Source organism: Neomonachus schauinslandi, chromosome 2, assembly GCF_002201575.2.
Source record: "Neomonachus schauinslandi chromosome 2, ASM220157v2, whole genome shotgun sequence".
NCBI classification, from domain to species: domain Eukaryota; kingdom Metazoa; phylum Chordata; class Mammalia; order Carnivora; family Phocidae; genus Neomonachus; species Neomonachus schauinslandi.
Genome location: NC_058404.1, coordinates 86,401,887 through 86,420,419, shown reverse-complemented (window position 1 = coordinate 86,420,419; position 18,533 = coordinate 86,401,887). Strand labels below are relative to the sequence as shown.

The window sequence follows — 18,533 nt, the reverse complement described above, 5'->3', positions numbered from 1 at the left end:
ATCCTATTATGACATCTGCTTAAAGGCTGTGGTTCAATTTTAAATAAAGCTTTCGTAGAATACTACCAATTTTGGTGTTTGCTCCCTACAATTATTATACAAGCTAATGAAAAGTTTAAGAATACAATTTGGAGGACTATCAAACTGGTTCCAGACATCTGACAGAAAGGTATGCAAATGAGTAGAAGATTGAGCTATACATAAAAAACATATTTCTTTTTTAAGGCACAGATACACAAGGGCTTATCAAAGTATACCAAAGTTTGATTATAATGAGATAAATGGATTATAATTTATATAATGTGGAGCTTGGGGACTTTCATATGTTAACAAAAATCAGTTTGGTCAGTTTGCCTTAGGACTAACAGTTTTTCGAGGTGGTTGGGTGGGGAAAACAGAGGAGGGAACATCTGAAATATTAGACATGGGAAATTGCACTTTCTAATAGCTTGGGCTCTTACAAATGTGACGATATTTAAGCCAAACAAAAAAGTAAGATTGGAGCCATTGCATTTGCTACACTAGAAGACAGAATATTTAGACACTGGGGAAAAAATGTCTAAGAACGTCCTGAAAGTCATAGAAGTTCTGTCCTTTGGAAGCCAAGACTCTAGGTTCTACAGTGACCCTGTCACTAACACAGCTTAGGCTCACTCAACCAGGATTTAGCATAAGGCAGGAAAATCATAAACTTCCAAGTCAGTGTTAGGTGAACAAAATCAGATCTCAAAAAAGATCCAGGAAAAGGTTGGTTATAATTATACTTCTGATGAATGTAAATGCTGAATTTCATCGAATTTAAGAAATCATCTCAAATTGCAAGGTGTTAAAATGTGAAGGGAAAAAAAAAATCAAACCTTTATCTTAGAATTGATGACATATAGCATGGGAGACAAGGACTGGACTGAGGCATACATTTCCTTAACTGGGAAAGAAGCCAAAGAGAAATGTATCTAAAAACATAATGGATTGTTTTAGGGTGGCAGAAATGTTGTTGGGACAAGACTCAGAACTGGTTATGTGCTCAGAACAAACTGTAGGCCAGGTTAATTAAGAGCTTTGAGTGGGAGGACTATTATTATACTAGAGTCCATTACAAAGAGGATCTGTGTCTGATATGAGGAATTCTTAATCGCAGGAAACAAACTGAGGGTTGCTGGAGTGGGGGGTGGGGTGGGAAGGATGGGGTGACTGGGTGATAGACACTGGGGAGGGTATGTGCTCTGGTAAGCGCTGTGAATTGTGCAAGACTGTTGAATCTCAGATCCGTACCTCTGAAACAAATAATGCAATATATGTTAAGAAAAAAAAAAGAAGAAGAAGAAGAAGAAGAAGAAGAAGGTAGCGGGAGGGGAAGAATGAAGCGGGGGAAATCGGAGGGGTAGACGAACCATGAGAGACGATGGACTCTGAAAAACAAACTGAGGGTTCTAGAGGGGAGGGGGGTGGGAGGATGGGTTAGCCTGGTGGTGGGTATTGAGGAGGGCACATTCTGCATGGAGCACTGGGTGTTATGCACAAACAATGAATCATGGAACACTCCATCTAAAACTAATGATGTAATGTATGGGGATTAACATAAGAATAAAAAAAATATTTACATGGAAAAAAAAAAAAAAAGAGGATCTGTGTCAGTATTTAGGCCCTGTGAAGTCATTAGTCTGTACTGAAATAGTCACACCTACCTCTAAGCCCATTGCATTAGTCTTAGAGACCCACAGAGAAATTTTCAATTGGTTTCTTATTCCCAAAAAACACCTTCAAGGAAGTGTGGAACCCACATGGTCAGTAAACCAACTGGTATGTTATAGGGTCGTTTTTCTGTTGTTCTTGTTTTTTATTGTTATAGGTTTCACTGATGGACCCTGGGGATTTAAATAAATTTTGATTGCCATGGTAGGCCTGGGATTCTGTCAGCTGGAGACTGGTAACTCTAGTCAAAAGGATTCTATCCTATCATGTTTATATTCATAATTACACTATAGTATTTTCTCTGCTTATATTTATATTTTGAATGACTAGGTTGGACTATTGGTTTTAATATTCTAAATTTCCAATCTTGGCAACTGTCTGTATAACTGAGACCGTCTATATTTTGCTACTTTGCTATCAATAAAGAGGAGTTCTGCTTAATAATAGAGCCATGCAACCTGAAGCCTAGAAGATAGAATGCTCTTAATTGTCTAGCTGCCTGCCCTGTCCAAACCTGGTTTGTTGAGCACATATTGTGGGGAAGGATAAACAGATGTCTGTGGCAGAAAGCCCAAGATGGCATCCCAACTCTCTTTGCTTTCCTACACAACATAGAATCTCTGGTCTAATTTCTAGAGAGAGAGAAAACTACCCTGAATAGAATGCTAACTGGGTAATGTGAGACCTGGAAAGTTAGAGAAGTTTGGACTCTATAGAGAAAGTACCAGGGCAAAACTGCAGGCTATTCAACAGAGTACAATATAATTGAAAACACTATTGTAGAAAATTGGTCTGGCTACCATGATGCAGAAAATAGACAAGAGTGGACAGGGAACTTATAGTTTAAAAACAGGTCCACGCAAAAACAAAACACTGACATCAATCAATCAAAAAGTACACCATGAGGGGTGCCTGTCTGGCTCAGTCTGTAAGAGCATGGGACCCTTAATCTCAGGGTCTTGGGTTCAAGCTCCATGTTGGGCAAGGAGCCTACTTGAAAGAAAGAAAGAATAACACCATGAGATGATGTAATGCTGAGGAATTTCCCAAAGAAATTAATATTGTTGAATACCTACTATATGCTAGACTCTATTGCTAAGGGTATTTTTCTTATCTAACCGTAACATTAATTGTAAAATAGGTATGGCTGCTCTCATTATTCAGGTGAAGAATGTAGTTCCATGAAATTACATAACTTTCCCAATGTTACTCAGTTCCTGGGTGGTAAAATTGGAAATCAAATCCAAACTGATTTCAAAGCTATTGCTCTTTCCACAAAACCAGATAGTCCTTGTACTCTAAAAACTGTAAAATATTGCTAAAAGAAATTAAAGGAAATCTAAATAAATGGAAAGATGTCCATGTTCATGGATCAGAAGATTTAATTTGTTAAAATAGCAATACTACCCAAATTGATCTACAGATTTACACATTCCCTATCAAAATCCCAGCTAGCTTTTTTTGCAGAAATTGTTGTTGATCCTAAAATTCATACAGAAATTCAAGGGACCAACAATAGCCAGTACAATCTTGAAAAACGATGAAGTTTAAGGACTCACACTTCCCAATTTCAAAAACTTAGCCATAAAGCTACAGTAATCAAGGGACATCTGGGGGCGCCTGGGCGGCTCGGTTGGTTGAGCAACTGCCTTCGGCTCAGGTCATGATCCTGGAGTCCCGGGATCGAGTCCCGCATCGGGCTCCCTGCTCGGCGGGGAGCCTGCTTCTCCCTCTGACCCTCCCCCCCCTCATGTGCTCTCTCTCATTCTCTCTCTCTCAAATAAATAAATAAAATCTTAAAAAAAAAGGGGGGGGGACACCTGGATGGCTCAGTCGGTTAAGCGTCTGCCCTCAGCTCGGGTCATGATCCCAGGGTCCTGGGATGGAGCCCTGCATCAGGTTTCCTGCTGAGCAAGGAGCCTGCTTCTCCCTCTCTCTCTCTGCCTCTCCCCATGCTTGTGCTCTCTCCCTCTCTGACAAATAAATAAATAAAATCTTAAAAAAAAAAAAAAAGGATCAATCATGAAGCTTTAAAAAAAAAAAGCTACAGTAATCAAGACAGTCTGGGGGCACCTGGGTGGCTCAGTTGGTTGAACATCCAACTATTGATTTTAGCTCAGGTCATGATCTTGGAGTTACTAGACTGAGCCCAGTATTGGGCTCCATGCTGGGGGCAGAGCCAACTTAAGATTCTCTCTTTCCCTCCCTCTCTGCCCTTCCCCCGTCAAAAAAAAAAAAGTCTGGTACTAGCAAAAGGTTAGACATATAAATCAATGGAATAAAATTGAAAATCCAGAAATACACCCTTATGTTCATGGTCAAATGATTTTCAAGAAGAATGCCAAGACAATTCAAAGTTGGACCCTTACCTAACACCATATACAAAAATGAACTCAAAATGGATCATAGAGGGGCACCTGGCAGGCTCAGTTGGAAGAGCATGTGACTCTTGATCTCAGAGTTGTGAGTGTTCAAGCCCCATGGTGAGTGTAGAGATTACTTAAAAAAAAAAAAAGATCATAGATCCAAATGTAAAAGCTAAAACTACAAAGCTCTTAGAAAAAAGTATACGGGTGGGGCGCCTGGGTGGCTCAGTCGTTAAGCATCTGCCTTCAGCTCAGGTCATGATCTCAGGGTCCTGGAATCAAGACCAGCATTGGGCTCCCTGCTCAATGGGGAGCCTGCTTCCCCTCCTCTCTGCTGCTCCCCCCACTTGTGTTCTCTCTCTCTCCTTCTCTTGCTCTGTCAAATAAATAAATAAAATCTAAGAAAATAAAAATAAAATAAAATAGAAAAACATATGGGGTAAATCTTTGTGACTGAGTTAGGCAATGGTTTCTTAGTTATGAAACCACTAGCACAAGTGATAAAACAAATACTTTCAACTTCATCAAAATTTGAAACTTTTGTGCTTGAAATAATACCATCGAGAAACTGAAAAGACAATCCTAGAATAGGAAAAAATATGTGAAAAGTATATATCTGATAAAGGCCTTCTATCTAGAATACAAGAATAATTCTTACAACTCAATAATAAAAGGACACATCACCCAATTTTTTTAAATTCAAAAATACAAATAAACATATCGCTGAACATCACTAATAATTAGGGAAATGCAAATCAAAAACAATAAAATAACAATTCACACTCACTAGCTAAGCTGGCTATAAACAAACAGAAAGTAACAAGTCCTGCTAAGGACAGGGAAAATGGGCACTTTCCTATGTTGCTGGTGGAATGTAAAATGGTAAAATGGTAGAGCTGCCTTGGAAAACAAGTCTGACAATCCCTCAAAAGGCTACATATAGAGTTACCATATGGCTCAGCCATTCCACTCTTATGTATAAATCCAAGAGAAAGGAAAACATATGTCCACACAAAAACTTGTACACACATGTTCGCAACGGCATTATTCATAATAGCCAAAAAGTGGAAACAACTCAAATATAGCAACTGATGAATGGTAAACAACATGCAGTACATCCTTACGATAGAATAGTTTTTGGCCATGACAAGGAATGAAGTACATGAATCTTGAAAACATTATGCTAAGTGAAAGAAGCAGCCCCGAAAGACCACATATTGCATGGCTCCAGTTATATGAAATGTCTATAATAGGGTAATCTATAGAGACGGAAAGTAGATTCATGGTTGCCCGGGGATGGGAGGTTTGTGGAGAAATGAGGCGTAACTGCTCTATCTATGGGATTTCTTTTTAGGGTTATCAAAATGTTTTAAAACTGATTGCCGTGATGGTTGCACAATTTTGTAAGTGTGTTAAAAACCATTGTATTGGGGCACCTGGGTGGCTCAGTCATTAAGCATCTGCCTTTGGCTCAGGTCATGATCCCAGGGTCCTGGGATCAAATCCCGCATCGGGCTCCCTGCTCAGCGGGGAGCCTGCTTCTCCCTCTCCCTCTACTGTTCCCCTTGCTTGTGTTCCTTCTCTCACTGTGTCTTTCTCTGTCAAATAAATAAATAAAATCTTAAAAAAAAAAAAAACATTGTATTGTATACTTTAAATAGGTGAGCTGTACGGTATTTATCTCAAAAAGTTGTTAAAAAGAAAACCCTAAATTGTCTCTTTGTTTACATTTTCAAGCGGATGTCCAAATATCAAGTTGACAACTAGTCATTCCGTTTCCCCTTACCATCAGCATTCTCAGATATTTTGTTTTTTCTTTTCTTTTTTAAATTATAGCCAGTACTGGGGAATTGAATCATGAGGCTCTTGTTAAGAGTGTAGAAATTGGCTTGATTTTTTAGAAAGTCAGTAAACCTAACTCACAATGTTTAGCTAATATCAGCCTAACCCTATGGGTCTCAGTTTTCTCATTTGTGAATAAAAAAGATTGTGCAAATGATCTCTGAAAGTTCTTCCTGTGACACTAAAAGAGCTTAGACTCCATCAGTGAAGTGCTGGTTTTCTTTTGCTCCTCAGAACCAGTCAGGGGTGCCTAGGTGGCTCAGTCGGTTAAGCGTCATGACCCCAGGGTCCTGGGATCGAGCCCCACATTGGGCTTCCTGTTCAGTGGGGAGTCTGCTTCTCCCTCTGCCTCTCCCCCCTTCTCATTCTTACTCTCTCTTTCAAATAAATAAATAAGTAAAAATCTTTTATAAATAAATAAAATCTAAAAAAAAAAAAAGAACCAAACAGACAAAATCTGATGTGATTTCAGTTTACTTAGATGATCAGCAGGGCCAATTACGAAAAACTTCTAGCAGATCTTTGTATATACAGAAAGACAACAGATGCATAACAATGTGAGTTTAACATTTGTGGAGGTCAGTTACCTAGGACTCACACTAGAACAGTAAATCAAGTCTCCAGCAGTTGTGTTCATTTCTTATTTTTACCCTGTTTATAAATGACCAATCAAAATTAGAAAAATATATCCAAGTAGGGGGAGAGGGAGCCCAACCTTTAAAGATAATCACTATTGGGCGCCTGGGTGGCTCAGTTGGTTAAGCGACTGCCTTCGGCTCAGGTCATGATCCTGGAGTCCTGGGATCGAGTCCCGCATCGGGCTCCCTGCTCAGCGGGGAGTCTGCTTCTCCCTCTGACCCTCCCCCATCTCATGCTCTCTCTCTCTCTCTCTCTCAAATAAATAAATAAATAAAATCTTAAAAAAAAAAAGATAATCACTATTAATATTTCCATTTATTTTTTCCAATAATTTTGCACTGTACTTTTTTTTCCACTTAACACTATAAGCATTTCTCCATGTCATTAAGTAGTTTTTATAAACATCAGTTAATGCCAGTGGAGGTTTATTTAACCATTGCCTTATCACTGGACAGATAGACTGCTTCCAGTTTTCCCCTATCTGAAGTAATGGGGAAAAAGATTAATATCTTTACACAGAAAGCTTTGGTATTTAGGATTATTTCCTGGGATAGATTCTGATTCCTAAGAATTAAGATTAATAAATCAAAGGATATGACCATTTCATAGCATTTTCCAAGAAGTTGTACCAACTTACATTTATATTGAGAAGTGATGTAATTAATTTAATTCATATATCAGGACCCACAAAATGGAGGTTACCCAGTGGCCCAGTCTAAGTCACAAATCTAAACTGAAGTCAGCCTGCACAGACCAGAAACACATATAAAGGAAACCCAACATACACCAATCATAATCATCCAACTCAGCTTTAGTGAGCTTACCTTACCCTAGAAAATAGGACCTCCTAGCCTTATAAGGAAATCCCTGACCTAGCTCCTTCTATGGCTCTTGCCCCAAATCCCTCAGGAAGAGCATCCCATTGCTTGTGAGGCACTGTACTTCCCTAGACATATATAGATTGTTTTCCCTTGAATAAAGGACATCAAACTGGTTACTAAATTATTATAGTTTTGTCATTTGACAGAGATAGTTAAGATAGATTTAGTGTGTTAACAAAGTATAAGTTGAGACCTGAAATTTCTAAGTTAGGTCTTCATCATTGAAATATTTATTGGGGCACCTGGGTGGCTCATTTGGTTAAGCGTCTGCCTCTTGATTTAGGCTCAGGGTATGATCTTAGGGACGTGAGCTCGAGTCCCACATTGGGCTCACACTCAGCATGGAGTTGGCTTGTCCCTCTCCTTCTGCTTCCCACTCTCGTTCTCCCCATGAATGCACATGCGCTCTCTCTCTCTCAAATAAATAAATAAAAATCTTTTAAAAAAGAGAAATATTTACTTATTTATTGTTCATTGTCTATATACCCCTGTTAGAATATAAGCTCTACAAGGGCAGGAATCCCAATTTATTGATATATCTCTCTTTTTTTTTTTTAAGATTTATTTATTCATTTGAGAGAGCGAGAATGAGAGAGAGTACATGAGAGGGGGGGAGGGTCAGAGGGAGAAGCAGGCTCACTCGCCGAGCAGGGAGCCCGATGCGGGACTCGATCCCGGGACTCCAGGATCATGACCTGAGCCGAAGGCAGTTCCTCAACCAACTGAGCCACCCAGGCGCCCTATTCATATATCTCAAGCATCTAGAACAGTGCCCTGACAGAAAACGTTTAAATATTTGTTTCAAAAACAAATGAAATAGGGAAACATTTATTTTTTAATCATTATTATTATCAGTTCCAACACTCAAGTGGCAAGATTCAATAGCAGGTTGTAACAGCACTGACAAGTGAATATGTCCCTATATTCATCCCATTCTCTGGTATTATTTATCATGACACAATTGAAGCTTTAATAGTTTATCACATGCTTACTTCAAATATAAAAGTTGAATTCCTTAGTGCTCATATGTAGCAGAAACTACTAGTTCCCAATCTAATTTCAGTTTCTCTCGCTTTTTTTGAAGACAATGTCCTCAGCTAGAAGACCCCATTTCTATCTCCCTATGGACAGGTGTAGCCAAATGACTGATGGGATATACATGGAAATTGTTGGAAGTCCTTTTAGGAAAGCTCTTTAAAATGAGAACAAATAGCTGGTGTGGTCCTTTGTTTTTCTTCTGCTTCCTGCCTACAAAGTGAACATGATGGTTCCAACAGCCCTATCTTTTTTATTTTTTATTTTTTTAAGATTTTATTTATTTGTCAGAGAGAGAGTGCACAAGCAAGGGGAGGGGCAGGCAGAGGGAGAAGCAGGCTCCCTGCTCATCAGGGAGCCCGACACAGGGCTCGATCCCAGGACCCTGGGCTCATGTCCTGAGCTGAAGGCAGATGCTTAACCTACTGAGCCACCTAGGCACCCCTCAACAGCCCTATCTTGTACAATTAGGTAAACTTAAGGATGGAAACTCTGTTCAGTGGATGATAGAGCAGTAAGATATAAAGGAATTGTTACAGGATTTCTTTTTTTTTTTTTGTACACATTTAGTTTTATTGTAACAAAGCAATTTGTACACTTTTAACATTTAAAACTGAGCATCATCTTTCCAGTGAAACAAAAAGAAAATTTAAAAATAGACAGGAACAAAATTACAATAGAGAATGTCAATTCCAAATAAGATCCTACAGGTTCTGCTGATTCTCTTATCGAGTGGCAGGGCTCAACTCATCATTAGGAGAGAGTTATATTTTAAAAGTGTCATCTTAAACTGCAAGGATGTCCATTAAACATCACAATTAAACATGCCAAAGGAGAAGCCATGTTGTTGCAGGATTTCTTTTCCTTCGGTGCCCACAGCTGTTCTTGGTCATGCCACTTCAAGGAATGAAGAGGTAGACCAGACAGAGTGGTGAGCAGCAAAGCAAGGTTTATTGAGTGATAATACAAAGCTCCTAAAGAGGGAGGGGACCCGAGAGGGCAGCCACTGAGAGTTTCTAAGTCTAGCGGATTTTATGGGCTTGTCGGTGGGTTATTTTAATCTGATTAACCCTCCATGTGCCTGTCATCCAATCACGTCTTTGTCATCTACCTATCACGTGGGTAAGGGTGGAGGGCTCCTTCCAGGCTGGTGTAAAATCCTTTTAAGGGTGGTTTCCTCTTAGGGCAGGGCCCCTTGTCCCAGCTTGCCTTTCTTCGTACTACCCTTCATCAGAATCAGAATCTCTGGTGATGTGAATATGTAAAAGGAGATGTCAAAACGGAGCAAGCAAGCCTAGCTAAGAGTTTCTTTTAAATAGGGTCAGGAGGCGCCTGGGTGGCTCAGTCGTTAAGCGTCTGCCTTGGGCTCAGGTCATGATCCCGGGATCCTGGGATCAAGCCCCGCATCGGGCTCCCTACTCCGTGAGAAGCCTGCTTCTCCCTGTCCCTCTGTGGCTCCCCCGGCTTGTGCTCTCTCTCTCTGTATCTCTTTGTCTCGAATAAATAAAAATCTTTAAAATAAGATAAAATAAATAGGGTCAGGAGGCCATAAGGGAAGAATTTATGCATGTCCTCATCAGAGAAACTGTACTTTTTGCCAGCTGCAGGCCCTCTGCCTGGACTTAACTCCCTCACCAGGACACCTGAATCATTCGTTCACATTTCTCACTTCTAAAGGAGCTAACGCACTTTGGGGGCAAGTTTCAATCCCTCTCTTGCATACTAACCCAACCAGTCCCAGTTAACCTAGTTTCAATCCCTGTTTTGCATACAGATCCTAAATAAGAAATGCATTCATGGCCTTTCATCTTTGTAACTCTGCCCCTTCTTTGTCTTCCTCGGAACACAAGTCAGGTTTCTACCTGAATCTGTCTCCAAACTGCAATTCTAATTGCCCAGATAAATCCTTGTTTGATTCCATTGTCAATGGATTCTTTCTTGGTCAACCACACCAACCCCCAACAGCCTGCTTCTATGCTATTTTACATAAGAAAAAAAAAGCACTATCTTGTTTTAAACCAGTTATTTCAGGTTTCTTATCAGCTAAACACAATCTCAAACTGATAAACTACAGACACTGTCCTTTTCGTAAAGCTTTAAAGACTTCAATAATACTATAAATGTTCTTTAAAAATAAGGAGAGGGGGCGCCTGGGTGGCTCAGTCGGTTAAGTGTCTGCCTTCAGCTCAGGTCATGATCCCAGGGTCCGGGGTTGGAGCCCTGAGTGGGGCTCTCTGCTAAGCAGGGAGTCTGCTTCTCCCTCTGCCGCCCGCCCCAGCTTGTGCTCTCTCTGTGTTAAATAAAATCTTAAACAAAAAAAAATAAGGAGGGGGCACCTGGGTGGCTCAGTTGGTTAAGCGTCTGCCTTCGGCTCAGGTCATGATCCCAGAGTCCTGGGATGGAGCCCCACGTCTGGCTCCCTGCTCAGTGGAGAGCCTGCTTCTCCCTCTCTGTCCCTCCCCCCTGCTCCATTTCTCGCTCACTTTCTCTCTCTCTCTCTCAAATAAATATATACTCTTTATTTTTTTTTTAAAGATTTTATTTATTTATTTGACAGAGAGAGACACAGTGAGAGAGGGAATACAAGCAGGGGGAATGGGAGAGGGAGAAGCAGGCTTCCCACTGAGCAGGGAGCCTGACATGGGGCTCCATCTCAGGACCCTGGGATCATGACCTGAGCCGAAGGCAGACGCTTAACAACTGAGCCACCCAGGCGCCCCAATATATACTCTTTAAAAATATATAAAAATAAATAAAAATAAGGAGAAATTGACCGTATCTCCAGCCGCACCAGTGTCTCTCTGTGTCGCCTGCTTTGGACCTCGTTCCTCACCTTGGGTCGAAAATGGACCCCAACTACTCCTGCTCCATCCGGGGCTCCTGCACCTGCGAAGCGGGCAAGTGCACCCCTGCAAGTAGAGCTGCTGGTCCTGCTGCCCCGTGGGCTGTGCCACGCATGCCAAGGGTTGCATCTGCCAAGGAGGCATCGGGCAAGTGCAGCTGCTGTGCCTGATGTGGGCAAGAGCCCGTTCTAGATGGAATTAGAGCGACGTGTACAAACCTGCAGTTTTAAAACATTGTTTTATATTACCCTGTTTGCTACATTCCTGTTTCTATGAAATATGTGAATTATAATAAAAGTTGGTGACCTAAAAAAAAATAAATAAAATTCTTTGCTTTATGTACTTATCTTTTAAAGAATAAGACATGGGCTTTTTATTCTGAGCTAGTCACCATGTTTTAATTTTAATCATAAGAAAGAATATTTGGTTCATAAATAGGAGGCAGGGAATACTAATAATTTCACATGGCATCATTGGACCTTGCCTTCCACAAGTAAGACCATGAAATACCTTTGGATGTTATAATGCAGGAATAAAGAGGAAATCTGATGGTTCCCTGAGGCCACGCAGGATAAGAGATTAAAATCTAATTTCTGGTCATGGACTACTACAAAAGTTTGAGTGTCCATTACTGAGTCAAAGAAAACGGGGAAAGGTTTTTGAAATTTGAAGGTTTTATATTTGTAGCTGTGTAAGTCTGTCCTCCAAGAAGTAGATGCCAAGAAGTAATTAACTGTGAAACCTGAAGCGGCCACCCCACAGTCTACAGTAACCTGATTTACTGTTCCACTGTCTTCATTAGCATAACTTTACTATTGCAGGAGACTCTTGCCCAGGCAAATGACTTTATTGTTCATTCCAGAACTTGTTTGAAAGATCATCAACTCTTTAATAGAAAGCATCAACATTTTTCCTACCAACACTCTTCTGACTCCCAGCCTCCTAATCCTTCCCTTGCCGTTTCCCCCAATCCTAAATCACTGTCATGTCACAATTTGTACCTATTCGCCTCATTGAGAGACCTGCCTTAAACCAAACTTCAAAATCTCCCTAAAAACAGGCCTCGCTCTTCCTCCTTTGAGACACAATAAAGCTCTCTTGAGGTGGTAATTCTCCTGTGAACCAGTGAGCAATAAACTCAGTTTTATCTTGTCGATGATATTTGGGAACTGGCATTTAATACGTGCAAAAGATTTGTTAGGGCAAGTTCTGTGAAGGAAATGGGAAGGACCTGGAGGAGGCTGAGAGAGCTGCCATCCTGAAGAAGGTCTGAGGCAGGATACAGGGAAAGCGGGAAGGGAAGAAAGGAAGAAAGAACATTAGGTGGCAATGCAATTCTCAGAGAATTTGGTAAGGCCAGTGTGGGGTTACCGAGCCAAATTCAATTACTCCTCAAAGTAGTCCTACATTTTACAGGAACCCAACTGCCTTGGTGCCCCTGGGGGACTCAGTGCACATCAGCTGCGCTGTGGGAAGCAAGACCCCAGCAGTGATGGGGGTCAGAGCAATCACACCTTTGCAGTCACTGTCGATGTAAGAAGACACATTCTCCTGACTCAGGATGCCTGATGATTCCCGCCTCTGAAAAGACAACTTACAAAAAGTGTGACCTTCTGAGAAGAAGCACATAATGAATGAAAAAACTCCAAAGGAGTCTAACATAGATTTTTGAGTGAATATAGTAACTATAAAAAATTTAGTCAAAGCAATTGGGATTTTTTCTGCATTTTAAAATATGCTCAAAATAGTATCAGTTATTAAATTCAGTTTATTGGGGTGCCTGGGTGGCTCAGTCGGTTGAGTGTCTGACTTTTGATCTGGGCTCAGGTCTTGACCTCTCAGGGTTGTAAGTTCAAGCCCTGCACTGGGCTCCATGTTGGGTGTGGAGCCTACTTAAAAATAAATAAATTCAGTTTACTAATTCAGTTATTAAAAACTAAAGAAAAACTTATAGTGATAGAACTTGAGAGTCCTTATTACTTTGTTTCATTTTGTTTGACTACTCATCAACTGATATATTTCCAGTCTCTGACAGTGCTATGTACTGAATTGTGTCCCTCAAAATTCATATGCTGAGGGTGCCTGGGTGGCTCAGTTGGTTAAGCGACTACCTTCAGCTCCGGTCATGATCCTGGAGTCCCGGGGTCGAGTCCCACATCAGGCTCCCTGCTCAGCAGGGGGGTCTGCTTCTCCCTCTGACCCTCTTCCTGCTCATGCTCTCTGTCTCTCATTCTCTCTCTCAAATAAATAAATAAATAATCTTTTAAAAAAAAATTCATATGCTGAAGCCCTAACCCCCAACGTGACTGCATTTGGAGATAAAGCCTTTAGGAAGGTAATTAAGGTTAAATTGATGAAGGATAGTTGGAAGGTGGGCAGGCAGGGACAAGGAGCCCCTACCCTAGGAGGAAATCACCTGTAAAAGGATTTTACACATGGAAGGAGCCCTCCACCCTTTCCCGTCTGATAAATAGGTGACAAAAATCTGATCGGATGACATGCGCAAGGAAGGTTAATCAGATTAAAACATTGGGTCAACAAGCCCATAAAAACCTCTAGACTTAGAAACTCTGGTGGCAACCCCCTCTCTCCTTGGGAACTTTGTACTATTACTTTGCTATCGCTCAATAAACCTTGCTTTGCTATCCACCACTGTCTGGCCTACCTCTTTGTTCTTTGAAGCGGCCTGACCAAGAACTGCGGGCACCGACAGAGAAAAAAATCCTGTAACAAAATGAGGTCATAAAGGTAGTGCCCTAATCCAAAAAGACTGGTGGCCTTACAAGAAAAAGAGAGGACGCCTGGCTGGCTCAGTTGATAGAGCATGTGACTCTTGATCTTGGGGTTGTGAGTTTGAGGCCCATGTTGGGCATACAGATTACTTGAAGAAAAAAAAAAGAGGAAGAGAGATTTCCCTTGCCCTCCAGCTTGCAAGTGTGGCCTTTTAATGTGGCTTTGCTTCAGACTGGGGATGTTAATAGAGAAACTAACAGAACTGCTGGCCAAACAGTAGCACTAAGCAGAAAGTCTCAATAGTAGAAAAACTACAATGTCTCTTATGTTTAGTGGGCACCTTCTCCTCAACTTCTATTTTGAGGTTTCTCCAATCTTAAGAGAAATGTTCCAGTCTTAAGAGAAAAAGAAAACTCCTGTGGTGCTTTATCCCATTGTTTTTCCTATTAGGTCTCCTGCCTTCTGGTCCCATTAATCCCATTAATCAGTGCAATCAGATTTCCTCCACCATGACCACGCCTCCCTGCCACTATTCACAGTGAGCTGAAGAGCTGCCTTCTGTCAAATTCAAATGATTCAGTCCCCACCTTGATCTCTTGGGTGCATTCATCACGGCTACACCCTTCTAGAAACTTTCTGTCCCCTTACTTCTAAGACACCAATCTCTCCTTGTTCTCTGACTAGGTCTCATGTCTTTCTCCCTTCTACCAATCCTTAAAGGTACATGTTTCACAGGGAATTTTCTTTCTTTTTTTTTTTAAGACTGTATTTATCTGTCAGAGAGAGAGCACAAGCAGGGAGAGCTGCAGGCAGAGGAAGAAGCAAGCTCCCCGATAAGCAAGGAGCCCGATGGAGACTCGATCCCAGGACCCTGGGATCATGACCTGAGCTGAAGGCAGACGCTTCACGGACTGAGCCACCCAGGCGTCCCACTTCACAGGGATTTCATTCTTAGTGCTTTTCCTATCTCACTCAAAAGTCTTTTTGTGGGTGACCTCACTATCCATGGCTTCAACTCCGGAGCTCTTAAGAGTGTTTGGCCCTGACCCTGCTATGAACTCCAAGTCCATAGTTTTTATTTGTCTACAAAGTGACTCCACGTGGGTGTTCCATGAGCGCATCACAATTACATGTTCTGACCTTAACTCAGTGTTAAAAGCCGCATTACCACCTGTTTTCCTTATTTGGTACTGCTATCCACCAGTCACCCAAGTCATACCCAGACTCTGTCCTCTCCTCCCACGACCTTTGGATTTAATTTGTCACGCAACCCTGTGGTTTCTGTCTCCTTCATAGTTCTTAAACCCTACTCTTTTCCACCATCACTGCCCCCAATTTATTTGCTGAGAGAGGAAGAGAGATGTACATCAGAATCACCTGTGTGGTTAAATAAATAAATAAAAATAAGCATTCTTGCCCTGCCCCTCCTCCTGAGATTCCAAACCAGCATATGCTCTTCCTTACTTGCCCTGTTCTGATTCTTCCCCAGCCTCCAGTCCATCTTCCACACTGCTGACAGAATGATCTCTCAAAAACGAAACCTTAATAGTGCAAACTATCTGCTTATTTTTTCAGAGGTTCTTCAGAACCTTCAGGATAAAGTCCAAACTCTTCTGAAAACCCTTCACACTTTGGTTCTTGCCCACAGCCTTCCACCTCATCTGCTGCCACTCCCTTAAGGGCACCCTGCACTCAAGCCTTGTCAAAGTGTGGTACTTTCTGTTCCTGGAGCATCCCTCCTTTTTTTGCCGTGCTGTTCTCAGTGGATATCACCCCTCATCCCTTCCTGCTTAGAAGTCACCTTGTTCCAAAAGCCTCTCCTGTCTTCTCCAGGCATTGTCTGTGTTTCCACAGTATCTTGTTCATATCACGATTCTATATTTATTATCGGATAATTATATGTGTTTATACAATGTCTCACCACTAGCCTGTGAACAGACTGTTCAGTTCATTATTGTATGCCCTAACGTAGAGCCTGGCACAAATATGTACTCAATAAATGTTTGCTGAATGAATTTTTGAAGTAAGTTTTTTTTCTTATGTTATGTTAGTCACCATACATTACATCATTAGTTTTTGATGTAGTGTTCCATTATTCATTGTTTGCATATAACACCCAGTGCTCCATTCAGTACATGCCCTCTTTAATACCCATCACCAGGCTAACCCATCCTCCCACCCCCAAAGTTTTATGTTTTTCTGATTGCTTAAAGTATACAGTGTTTAATATGTCATAAAAATAATACTACTGACCCATTCTCAGGATAGAATTGTCCTTTGAAATCCTTTTAATGATGACAGTTTATATTTGAACAGTACTTTTAACTTTTCAAAGCACTTATCCCCCAACACTGTATTTTTTTTTAATTTTTTTTTTTTTAAGATTTTATTTATTTGCGAGAGAGAGAATGAGAGACAGAGAGCATGAGAGGGAGGAGGGTCAGAGGGAGAAGCAGACTCCCTGCTGAGCAGGGAGCCCGATGTGGGACTCGATCCCGTGACTCCAGGAACATGACCTGAGCCGAAGGCAGTTGCTCAACCAACTGAGCCACCCAGGAGCCCCCCAACACTGTATTTTGAGTATTTCCTTACATAGGGGAAAAAAAAGTGAACACCCACATACCCATCACCTAAATTTTTTTTTTAAGATTTTATTTATTTATTTGAGAGAAAGAATGAGAGAGAGAGCATGAGAGGGGTGAGGGTCAGAGGGAGAAGCAGACTCCCCGCCGAGCAGGGAGCCCGATGCAGGACTCGATCCCAGGACTCCAGGATCATGACCTGAGCCAAAGGCAGTCGCTTAACCAACTGAGCCACCCAGGCGCCCAATCACCTAAATTCTAATTCGACATTTTGTTATCTTTGCAGAACACTTTTTATGAGCTAATTTTATTATCACCCTTCATTTCATGTAATGACTAAAGTATGATTCTATGTTTTATAGTTAAGGAACCTGAGACCAAGAGAGCTTAATGACTTGCTAAGGAGATTATCTCCTGGAGTTGTGATCAGCTGGTGCTAGCTGACTCATCCATGCCCTCTGGGTATTGGATATATAACCAGGGTCTGAAAAATATTTTGAATATCCTTGCTAATGAAAAGCTTCCAATTCCACAAGATAAGAGAAGCAGCAAAATCATGGGAAACCCACCAAGAAAACATTTCTAGCTCATAAGTCATCCAAAGAGGAATCCAGTCTTGGGTCGCCCTCCCCCTCACTCCACTTTCATTCTGGTTAGTCATTTCCTACCCGATGGGAGATGTTTCTTCCATCCATTCTTTTCCAGTACCAGATACAGATCTAGAATATCTTTCATCTCAGCTGCTCTACTTTCTCCTGCCTTTTCATTTGCCAGAGGTACATGACCTCCAATTAAAACACGACCCTGGTCATCTTTGTGTAGCTCACAAAACTTTATAACAAGTCACGTTTCCTACCAAATTAAGTCTGGTATAATCTCTGCCATCCACACTATAACCTATCTAAGTATCTGTCTTCTTACTCCTTAGCTTCCATCCTACATAACTAAGAGTTGTTGTTTTTCCAAACATGCCCAGGGTTTTATTTCCTTTCTTCATGTATAAATCACCACCACTCCCCTCCCAAATTCCACATGTGTTAAATTCTAGACCTCCTACTCATGGCCCAACTCAAATGCCAATTCCGATAAACCTTCAAGAATCCTCAAGCCTGGGTGGTTGTTTTTTTTTTCCCCCTCTAAACATTTATTTTATTTCAAATTTTATCTTTTTTGGATCTTGTGGCACTTAGTTTAATCTACCTTGTAGATCTTTAGGGTCTGATTTCTCTTGCTACCTTCTGCACCCTTTGCCTGCGTATACCACCACTGAAGAAAGGGACATTTTCATATCCATCATGGCCCTCGCACACAGTCGGTGCTTTATATGCTTAATTTCATTTAACGCAACATATGTTTCCGAAGGGATGGGGGCGGATGCCCTTTTCTGTATTCACACTTACACTCACACGCACACACGCATGTGGTCTTCCACCTGGACACACACGTGTCCCCAGAGCCACAGCCCTGAATGGTCTCGGGACTCTCAGCCTGTGGGCGCTTCCATTCCAGCCAGCGGAAGGGGAGGCTCCATTTCTTTAAAACCCTCTAACAGATCCTTGCTACCTTAGACCTCCTACAGCTTCCACCCTACAAAAAACGTAAGATCTCCTTCCTGTCGAAATAGGATTACCCCGAGTCCGGGAACCCCAGCCTCGTCGCGCCAGGGTCCGGTCCCACGGATCCCCCCTCCTGGTCTCGCTTGGTCGCGCCCGCTTTGTCAGCGCGCTGCGCTCGCCGGTTACCCTCCAGCTCTCGCCAGCCCGCGCAGACAGCGCCGCTGCTACCACAGCTGCCTTAGCTGCTGTTGCTCGCGCGTCTCCCTCTCGGACTCCCCTGCCCAAGACTGCCCCTAGGCCTGGGCCGGGCGACGAGGACCCTGAGAGCATCCACTCGGACGGCCCCCGAGAGTCTGTTCGGTTC

At 41.8% G+C, this 18,533-nt stretch overlaps 1 pseudogene; it reads left to right on the top strand.

The window, feature by feature from the left end:
• The first annotated feature begins 11,300 nt into the window (after nucleotides 1–11,300).
• On the top strand, nucleotides 11,301–11,468 carry LOC110571231 (annotated as a pseudogene).
• The last annotated feature ends 7,065 nt before the right edge of the window (nucleotides 11,469–18,533 follow it).